Source organism: Penaeus vannamei, chromosome 10 (assembly GCF_042767895.1).
Source record: "Penaeus vannamei isolate JL-2024 chromosome 10, ASM4276789v1, whole genome shotgun sequence".
Taxonomy (NCBI): Eukaryota; Metazoa; Arthropoda; class Malacostraca; order Decapoda; family Penaeidae; genus Penaeus; species Penaeus vannamei.
In genome coordinates, this window is record NC_091558.1 from 18,322,733 (window position 1) to 18,332,724 (window position 9,992).

Sequence of the window (9,992 nt, forward strand, 5' to 3'; positions counted from 1 at the left end):
TTGCAAATGTTGGCAACTGTGTACCGCGCCCGTGAGTGTATTCACGTTTCAGGACAAAGAAAAGGGGCCGCTGCACCTACTTCCCACGTTGTTTTCTCTTAATTCCAATACGTGCGGCATTTGCATATCTTTGAAGCAGCGAATGATAGTTGTCAAGTCATAATATCGGCCCATAGGAGTGGATCCCGCACGTTCTTTTCGCAAATGGCGGTTCGAAGGCGAGCGTGCGGGACAAAGAGATTTGGCGCGCGTGCTCTTGTTTACGATGGCCGATGCGCGATGATCTTTCGTCCTTCTCCGTTCCTCTCGCTTCCATGGTGGATGACAACCGTTTCCTACTCCTTCTGTACAATCAACAGTCGATCCTGCGTTGAAATAGTAAAAGCACAAAGCTTTCTAAGACCCAGAAAGGGATAATAAAAGGGAAAGAAGAATAAATCCGTGGCAACCCTCTCGCTTGACCCCGCCCTCGTCCTCGCCGCTTCACCGCCGCCTGCGTGTCTCTCCCTCAGTGTTGCTCCAACTGTGAGACGGGATACACGTGCTCTCCGCCGTTCTCGCCTGCCGCCGCTCCGTCTCCCGGCCGCGTCTCCTCCTAGTCATTTCCATGGCTCGCTTGCTTCAGATCGAAATAGCTTATTAAATGGCTATAAATTCATAAATTCTTCTCATATGAAAGGTGCAATAGGAATTTGAATAAGGTGTGTGCTGCTCTCTTTTTTTCCCCCTCTCCTTCCCTCCCTTCCATCCTCCTCCTCTTTATTATTATTTTCCCACGTCCTGCAAAAAGAGGAAAAAATAAACCTTTTGATTAGAAAAAAACAGAAGATAACCTTACCGATTGTCCCAACTCCCCTTTTCTAATGGAGGATCAATGAATATTTGAAGGAAGGATAAAAGAAAATAAGAATACCAAAGCACAAGAAGAAACGAGAGGGAAAGAGAGTAAAAAAGAGAAGGAAAAGAGAGAAAGAGAGGAAGAAAAACCACCGTGGATTTGAATGCGCAGACTCTTCGCTTTTCGAGGTAAGTTTTCTCACCTTAAAAAGAAACCTGTTGATTAAGTTTGTATTTTTTCTAAACCGTAGGGAGAAGAGAATATATTATTTAAAAAATTCTCATAGTTAAAAAAGTTCTTTTCGTTTCCTTATATAGACCTTCATTCGCCAATTTCCCTTTCATTCACACTTCTCTTCATTAGAAGGTTTCGTCACGTTATATACCTTTCTCCTGTTTAATTCCTTTTGTTATTTGCAATCATATGCATTTATGACACCTTCCCTCCCCTCCCCATTATACCATAACCCCCAACACTAGAAGTACTCTTTAAAAAAACGTAGATATACATATATAAGAAAGAGAATCAGGATTGAAAACGAAAGTGAGAGGGACTCCTCCAGCACCCCCCCCCTGCCCTCCCTCCCCTCCCCACCCCCCAAGGTCACTCCGGCCCCACTCTAACCTACTTTAGCTTAGCTTCGTGTTTTGCTTACAAGGACAGGAGATGGAGAGGGAAGAAGGATGCTCAGGAAAAAGTGGATAAGAGAGGGGAAAGGAAAATAAGATTGAGAAATATGTTAGTTTTTGGCTTATTTTTAAATGGTGGAATTGGTTCCTGGAGGATTCGCGTTTGCCTGTCTCGTTTTACCTAATTTTTTGTATTGGTGTGGTTGAGGCGTTCTGATTTTATGTTGCTTACCGTCACAATTATTAGATCATTATAAATGTCTACTTTCCGAAACTTTTCTTGGAAGGAAAAAAGGGAAAAGGTTTTAGGGTGAGTTTGGGCGTTTTTGGAAAACCGGAGGCGGCGGTTACCATATGTTTCAGGTCGAGGCAGCGTTCATAATCGTTCTTTATCTTCCTTTGGTGGCACAGTTGTTGTTTGTGTGAGCGAGGAAGGGGCTCTCCGTTTTTTTTTAAAGGATGTTGTGGTTTTATGAAGAAGTTGAGATTTTTTTTGTTTTTGGTGGAAATGGCTGTCGTTCGGTGTCTTGTTTTTGTTTTGCTTTTGTTTCGTTTTCTTTTTTTGTCTGTTTTAGTTTTTGTTTTACTCTGAAGACTTACCATTATCTATCAGGGTCATTTGCACTTTGTTATAGTTGTTAGAGAGGATTAGCAGTGCTGGTTGTTAGCTGGGAGGCTAGAACGTGCGTATGGGAGCGTAGGTAGCGTTAGATTGGTATGTAAATGGCGTAGTTACCTTGAATCCTGAATTGGTGACGTAATACGATGACATTTTGAGATGGAGAACGTCATTGTTGTTGTTACCTTTAGGGTTGACGTATAAAGTCTTGTTTTTGGCGTTGTTTTCTTCAATTGCGTTGTGTACCGCCCTTTTTCTTTCTTTCATTTTTAGTGTTATTTACATATGCGTTTTGAACTTGCGCCGGGGTCACTTTCAGCGAGCAGAGCGGATGGCTTTTGGATTCAATTAGCCAATTCTCGGAAAAAATGTAATTCCGAGTTCGTGGAAGGAGATTTAGCTAATGATTTATCGGAAGATTCTTTGGCGCGTCAGTTGAAGTGGGGGGGGGGGGTAGCTGGGAATCGTCACTCAGAAACGAGAATGATGATTCTTGTGTTTTTATATATTTTTTTTATTCGTGTAAGCCTATTGAGATATTGATTTTCTTTTATAACGACTGTGCAGTCTGTTTCCCCCAAACCTCCCTCCTCCCCCCCCCTCTCTCTCTCACTCTCTCTCTCTCTCTCTCTCTCTCTCTCTCTCTCTCTCTCTCTCTCTCTTTCTCTCTCTCTCGTTCTCCCTCCCTCTCTCACACTCTCCCTTCCTTTCCCCCCCTCTCTCTCACTCTCCCTCCCCGTCCCCCCTCTCTCTTACTCTCCCTCTCCCTCCCTCCCTCCCTCCCTCCCCGCCTCTCTTGCTTCTTCCTTTCCCGTCTCTCTATGGACAGTAGGTTGGGTGTTCTTCGTATTATGCCTTGGAGGGTCATTTCTATCCATCACACACCTAAGGGTAATAGCTGGGGTCAGCAGACTAGGGCGATAAAAGGTTGGAATTGAGAAAGTTCCCTGCATTATCTCTCTCATTCCCTTCCCCCCTATTTTTTTCTCCCCTTTCTCTGTCGCCATTCATATACTTCCAGGCCTAGATTCAATAAAATAGGGCCCTTGGGGGAGACCCCCCCACACACACACACAGAGGGAGAGGGAGAGGGAGAGAGACAGACACAGACAAACAGAGACAGAATATTGGTGAGATTCAGTAGCCTAAGGTAATTGTGTATCGTGTAGGTAAGTCCTCGCCCGCCTTTCACGTTTATTGCATCCCTCATTTCTTACTGCTCGTTATAAGCAGATGGTGTTAAGGAGTGATGTAATGGAGACGGGGAGTAAAAACAAACGGCTGTTATGGTGATTTTGAGGTGGCATCTTTTTTTCTTCTTTTTTTATGCAGCGTGGTTCTTCACATCTCGACGTCCGGCGGATCTATGACGTAACTCGCCACTAGATAGCGTGTCTATGCCCTTTTTCTTTAAACCTTAAATGCTCTGATCTCGGCATTGCTGATTCACTCTTCCCTTTCCCTCCCCAACCCAACCCCTTTCCTCCTGCTCACACATAAATGCATATCTCTTCCTCCCCCCCTTCCTCCCCCAGGGTCATTTCACCCTCCCCTCCCTCCCCCTACTTGACCCCGGGCTGTTTGGAAGCTCACATGGGCCACAGATTTAGGACGCGATAACAGAACGGGTATTTTGCGCCCAAACGACTCGTGGTGCAAGCTCGACTCGTCACCTGTGGCTGTGTGCTTTAAACGTTGTTTTGATATGCGCGCCTATCACAACAAAGGCGGTTTGGAAGCAGTTCTCTTGTGTTGGCTGGAAAGTGAGCAGTTTTTTTGTTCTTTTTCTTTTCTTTTTTGTAATCGTTCTGTATAAGGAGGGTATTTAACAAGCCTGAAATTCCGTGATCTTGACACTATTTTCACAAAGTAGCAAAATATGACCGAGTTGTAAATATTGGTTGCTTTCCGTCTCCCACTCCCTCCTTCCCCCCAAAGCTGGTGTTCTTATTTTAACTCTCTTTTCAGAGATACCTAATGCTCTTTGGTAAATGGAGCTCACGGTCTTTGAATGACACCATTCGTTTGTGTCAGTGACGCAACATGTATTTTTTATTTGATTATGTATTGGTGTTTATTGAGACACGTGCTTATATTCTTAAGCCTGTGTTATGTTGCAAATGTGTGTAGGAGGGGAGGGAGGGGTTGACAAAGTGTCGTAGAGCACGTAAAGGTTTTTGTGGTGGTAGTTCTGTTCTATTGTTGTTATGACCGTCGTCATCGTCATGGTTTTAAAACTGGTATTGTTTAGGTTTTAGGATTCCCACAGTGATTATTTTCTTGTTTACCAGTCGGCGCCAGAAAGTTTCCTTGTGAGCCACAGCTTCAGGTAAATTCACCCGTGCCCCTCCTTGCTCCGCCCCGCCCCTTCCTCTCCCGATTTGCCTGTTGCTGCGTAGGTACCGGTTGTGGGTGTATGGTGGTCGGAGGGAGGAAGGGAGGGAGAGCGGGCGGGCGGGCGGGTGGGCGCTCATTTTGCGCATGCCTTACCGCTCTCGTTCGTTTTTCGGGGAAAGTTTTGAGGTGTTGGGTGGGAGGGGGAATGGGGAGCGATTTTGCCTTGTTACCAGACCCCACGGGGGAAATCTTCGTTTTTCCATAAGGGCGTGTGCAGGGAAGTAGGGGGAGAGGGTGTGGAGGGGGGAAGGAGTGATGGTGGGGGGAAAGTTGAGGGCAAGGTCGAACGGAGAGGCCTATTATGAACACGGGAGCCCTTGCGTAACAGTCTGTTTGTGCGGAATGGAGAGAGAGCGCGGAGGAGGTGGAGGTAGTCTCTCAAGGTGACATTTAATGATGGCGCCGGAAACTAGGGAGGGCAGGAGGGCCGGGAGGGAAGGAGAAATGGAGAGGAGACGGAGGTAATGAAGGTGGGAAGTGGGAAGGGGAGAGCTGGAGACACGTTGATTAGGGGAGGGGGTGGAGCGGTGCTCATGACTCCCCGGGACTTCGACGGCAGCATTACAGGGAGGCGGGTATTCATTACACAGGGAAATTTTCAGGGGAAGAAAGAGGGGGACGGGCAATGGTAGCTATTTTTTACTTCAGTTATGGTGTTAATTAGGAAGCTAATACACACACACACACACACACACACACACACACACACACACAAACAGAGTCGTGTTTGACACATTTACTTTTGACATTTTCTGCTGCATGCTTTTTTCCCTCGGTGCATTTTGATGAAGAGTATGGGAGCCGTAAAGAAGTGAGGGAGGGAGGGAGTTGCAAAGTTGCAAGAGAAGTGCACAACCACTTGTGGCGTCTGTTGATGGCAGGGCTAGGTGGAGGAGGCGGAGGGGGTGTGGAGGGGAGGAGAGGGGAGAACTTCCACATTGTAATCCATTTTCCAGTTTGGTGAGGTCGGGAGGGGAGTGTGAATTAGCTACTGGATTATAAAAAGACAGCATTTTCGATTTTGTTCGTCCCGTTATTTTGGTCGGGACATGTTGCGTCGGGATTGCGAGGCGTTGTCGGCGCTTATTGAAGGATGGGTAAAGCGGGGATGTGTGTAGTAAGGAGACTGCTGTTGACCTCCATTGAGCTGGGTGGAGGCAGGTGGGAGGTACGGGGGAGAGGGGGGGGGGCTGAGGTGCAGGTTTGAACTAGCCAAGTGGAGAGAGAGAGAGAGAGAGAGAGAGAGAGAGAGAGAGAGAGAGAGAGAAGGTTGATAATGAGGATGATACGAGGCCCGAGAGGAGATGCTTCTGACATGGGAGGATGTAAACCCCGATTAAGATGAGCTGTTGACTGAGTTCGCGTCCCGGATCTGTGAATTGCTTGCACGAGCGGGTGGACGGACGGGCGCGCAGTTCACGTCACGGGCGTTCGCATTCGGGATGAGTTGGTGGGCGGCGAGTGAGGCACCTATCTACCTTTCCCCTAGCCCTAACCTTTTTTTTCCCCTTCGTCCTCCCTCCACCCTCTTTCACCTCCTTCCCTTCCTCCCCTCTCTGTGTGACTTAACCCCCCCCTCCCCTCCCCTTTCCTGCCATTAGGACATGTTTCCTTAGGAGGTGGGGAGAGGGGGGTGGATGGGAGGGGAACGGCTTTTTTAATCTCGTTTTGAAGTCCTGTCTGGCAAAGTTTTAAGTGGGGAGTTGGAGCCAGTGATGTTACGAGGGAGAAAGTTAATGAAAAATGTGTCTTAGCCTTGTTGCACCCTTTCTAATGATGTCTTGGGGCCAGGATTCCCTTCCTACCCTACCATACTTTACCATACCTTACCTAATCCAACCCTACTCTGCCTTACACTACCCTCACTTTCTATCACTTCTCGATAGCAAGGTGTAGCTTTCGTGATACTAAAAGTTCTTGTTCTATGGAGTCCCCCCCCCTCCCCTGCAGCGTGGAGTTGGACATCACTGAAGCGAGGGCAACCATACTCCCGCTGCTCCCCTGCCATCTCCCTGCTAATTCACTTTCTCCTCCAACTCCTCCTCCGCCAAAGGAAATGCCGGCCCAAAGTTAATCAGACGGAGGGAGGAAGCGGCGTCAACACTGCGGTCCTGCGAGGAGGAGGCCTACAAAGGGAGTTCTGGGGCACGTCGCCGCGTGTCCGAACTCGCTCTGTTGCGCAACTTTTTTTTATTCAACTTCGAGGCAAGTTTGCACCATTACCCTGCAAAACCGTGCAAGGTTTCATACGCACGACTATCCTGTAACAGCAGGCAAGGTCGGCAGCGCCAGTCTGTAACAAGACAAAAGATCGCTTCGCCTCCAGCCGGTAACACCACCTGGTCTCCTGTGACACATCCGGGCACCGCCGAAAGGGAGCTGGGGCTGTGGGGGTGGGGGAGGAGTAAAGAAAGCCCCCACCCCCACCCCCCAAAGAGAAGCTTCTGTGGGTCTACTCTCACGTCACGGAGCTGATCAGGGGGTTGCTGTGAAGGTCTCTCTCTCTCACTCCCCTCCCCCCTCCCTTTATCTAGAAAGTGAAAATCAGGAGGCCAGGGTTGCCCGTGTGACGTCATCCCTCCATTGCCTCCCCTCCGCCCCGCCCCCTCCTTCATCCACATTACGACCCCCTCACACCTTTATGTGCGTGTTTTTGTTTTGTTTTTGCACGGTCATACAGTTTATATTACACACACGCGCGCAAAGACCCACACAGACGTCTGTAGTGATTAATGCTCTTACAATGTCGCTATCTTATCTCCATTTTCCTTTGTCTTCGAGAGCGATGAATTAGTCATTGTCTGCGTGTATGTTTGTGCTAGCTGAAGCGTGTGTGTATACCCCGTGGCAGCCATGTGTTTTGTCGTGTTGCGTGCACCTGGAGTAGTCGCGTTTGTGTGGTGTAATCAAGCGATCTGGAACACTACCCACTCAGAACGCTTTCGTGTTGTCATGGCGGAGGTGGGGGAAGAGGGAGGGAGAGATAGAGGATGAAAGATAGGTGAAAGAGGGGGAGGGGGAAAAGGGGAGAGTGGGAGGAAGAGATATAAAGTGAGAGGCAAGAACGAATAGGGAGTTGGAGGAAGAGGTAGAAGTGTGACCCTGACCTGTTCGAGGGGGGGGGGCGCTTTACGAAGGGAGAAGGGGTGTTTCAAGATGTTTATTGGTGTGGGTGGGAGTGAGAGAGGGGAGGGAAGGAGAGGGAGAGGAGGGGTTTTAGAGGGCTGACCAGTTGTAGGTATGCGGTGAAGTGACAGCTGCACTTGGTTGTGCGCCAGTGTGTATCTGTTTCCTATGCCGAAATATTGCGGAAAGGTAAATATGTGCATATATATTTTTTGTTTACATATTTTTTGTGCTGAGGTATATTGTGTGTCCTTTGTAAGCGGTGGGGACCTCGCCCATGCATTGCTTTGCTTTTGTTTGTGTGCATCTGTCCAGCTGTATATCCTTCGTCTGTGTGTTTGGTGATTCCCTCTTGTTTATACCCCCATCCCTCCTTTCCCCCCTCTCTCTTTATGTGTATGTATGACGTCACACCAAGGGAGGGCAGGTCTCCAGAACGAGTTTTGTGTGCGGGTGGTGGGTGCAAGGCGAGCGCACCCCCGTCCCCGACCCTCCCTCCCTCCCTCCCTCACTCACTCACCCTCTCTCCCTCTGTTCCTCCCTCCCCTCTCTCTGTCTCCCTCTTCTTGGCAGTCCGCCCTGTTTAACGGCCGCCCGCCCTGTCCTGTTACTCTGCGAAGACGCCGTTATTTCCTTGCGGACGCTCCAGATGTCCTGTTCGTCTCACTCTCCTCTCTCCGACGTCGGGCCCCCGGGTTCCCTCGCAGCCGACCTTGCGACGCGTTACGCCGTCACACCTCCCTGCGTCGGTGGCGTCGGAGGAGCGCAGGATCTAGGGAAGGAGGGGAGGGGGGGGAGGTGCTCCACTTGTCCCTTTATCCTCTCGACCGTTAGTACCACGCGGTCCGTAATGCCCTCCGACTTGCTTTTACCGCAGAGACCACGGGCGGCGATGTCCTTCCCTTCCATGCCCCTCTTCCCTTTGGTATTTGTGTTTTGCATTTGTTTGCTCTTCCCCCATCATCCGATTTTTTCTTCCTTTTCATTAACCTTGTTCTTTCGTTGCTATTTTGCCTTTTCTTATTTTCTCGCATTCCGTCTCTCTTATCGCGATACCATTTTCTTCTGCCTTCTCTTCCTCCGTATCCTTTTCTCTTTCTTTCTCATTTTATTCATTCAAGAATTCTTCCTTTCCTAGGCGTGAGTTGACAGGTTAATTAAGGGAGCCTATATAGACCCTGTGCATCTACCGTAGGGTAAGTGGTGGTCGGGGGAGGAGGGGGTGGACCAGGGAGATTTAGATGTGGTAAGGAGATTGTGGGTTATCTGAGGAGAGCTTCGTCTTTTTCTCTCCCTCCCTCCTTCCTCGCTCTCCCTTTCGCTTTTCCTCTCCTTCCTCCCTCGCTCCCCCCCTCTCTCTCTCCCTCTCCTTCCCCCCTCTCTTCTATCGCTATTTTTCTTTGAGAGAGAGTGAGGGAGGGTGTGGCGCCCGGGCACAGAAGTTCCTATCCTAACGAAGCACACGGGGAACGTGAAAGGTTTCGACCTTAGAATCCGCCCCGTTTGCTCGGTTTCGTGTGATCTGGTTCTGTTTGGGAGAGACGCGGACAGACACACACCAAAGACCAGAGTATGAAGGGAATGGTTAAAAATAAGAGAGAAGTGCAAGGCCGGGACGAGACGAGACGCTTTCTCGTTTCTGGAGACGAGGGAATAGAAGGAATCTGGAGGAACCGACGGAAAGGAACCGTTGTGCCCACAAGCAAGCACAAAAGTGGGTCACCTGGATGTGAATGTACCTGGCGGCCGGCGCACACGTGGGACCGACCGACCGACCCTAGGTTGTGTGCCCCGGTGTCTTGGACGCGCCACGAGGTGAGTGGGAGTGCTGGCGCCGACGTCTCCCTCGAAGGCGCTGTCCAAAATGCTGGAGAATAGTTACCACAGGCAGGCGAGGGTGGAGGAAGGGAAGGGAAGGAGTGTGTGGGGGAAGGGGATGGAAGGGAAGGTGTTGGGGGAAGGGGAGGGAAGGTTCGACTTGCCGAAGGCGGGGCGTGACGCGGCCAGGTTCTGTTCAGTGAACCTTTTTGTTCGAATGATGATCGGTTATGATTTTTTTCCTTAGGCCCCCGCCGTCTGTTGCTGTCAGGGGTTTCGAAGCCTACTGGGAAATTATTGATGGGAGGGTTTGACATATGCCGTCAATGCAGTCTCGTTCTAGCTAACATTGGGCGGGTTGCTGGCGCGAGCTCTGTCGTGACTTGTTCTGAAGTTGATTTCGAGACGATAAAAGCTTGTTTCCCCCCAGTTTCTTGCACGGACAGGCAAGCTAGCACACGCACTCTTAGCCCCACGCGCGTGTCCGGGCTTGAAGGGGAGGAAAGGGATGATTTAAGTTAGAGAAGCGCACCCACATTTTTGTGACCAAGCTTCTGCCTTGGTG

General features: G+C 49.6%; 1 protein-coding gene across 1 annotated transcript in view; it reads left to right on the top strand.

Annotated features, from left to right (window-relative positions):
• Positions 1-502: 502 nt before the first annotated feature.
• LOC113807217 (brain tumor protein) overlaps positions 503-9,992 on the top strand; it is a 39,227-nt gene continuing 29,737 nt past the window's right edge. The window contains exon 1 of the mRNA XM_027358422.2: positions 503-1,026. The gene's annotated coding sequence lies outside the window, so the exon portion shown is untranslated. The remainder of the gene's footprint in view (positions 1,027-9,992) is intronic.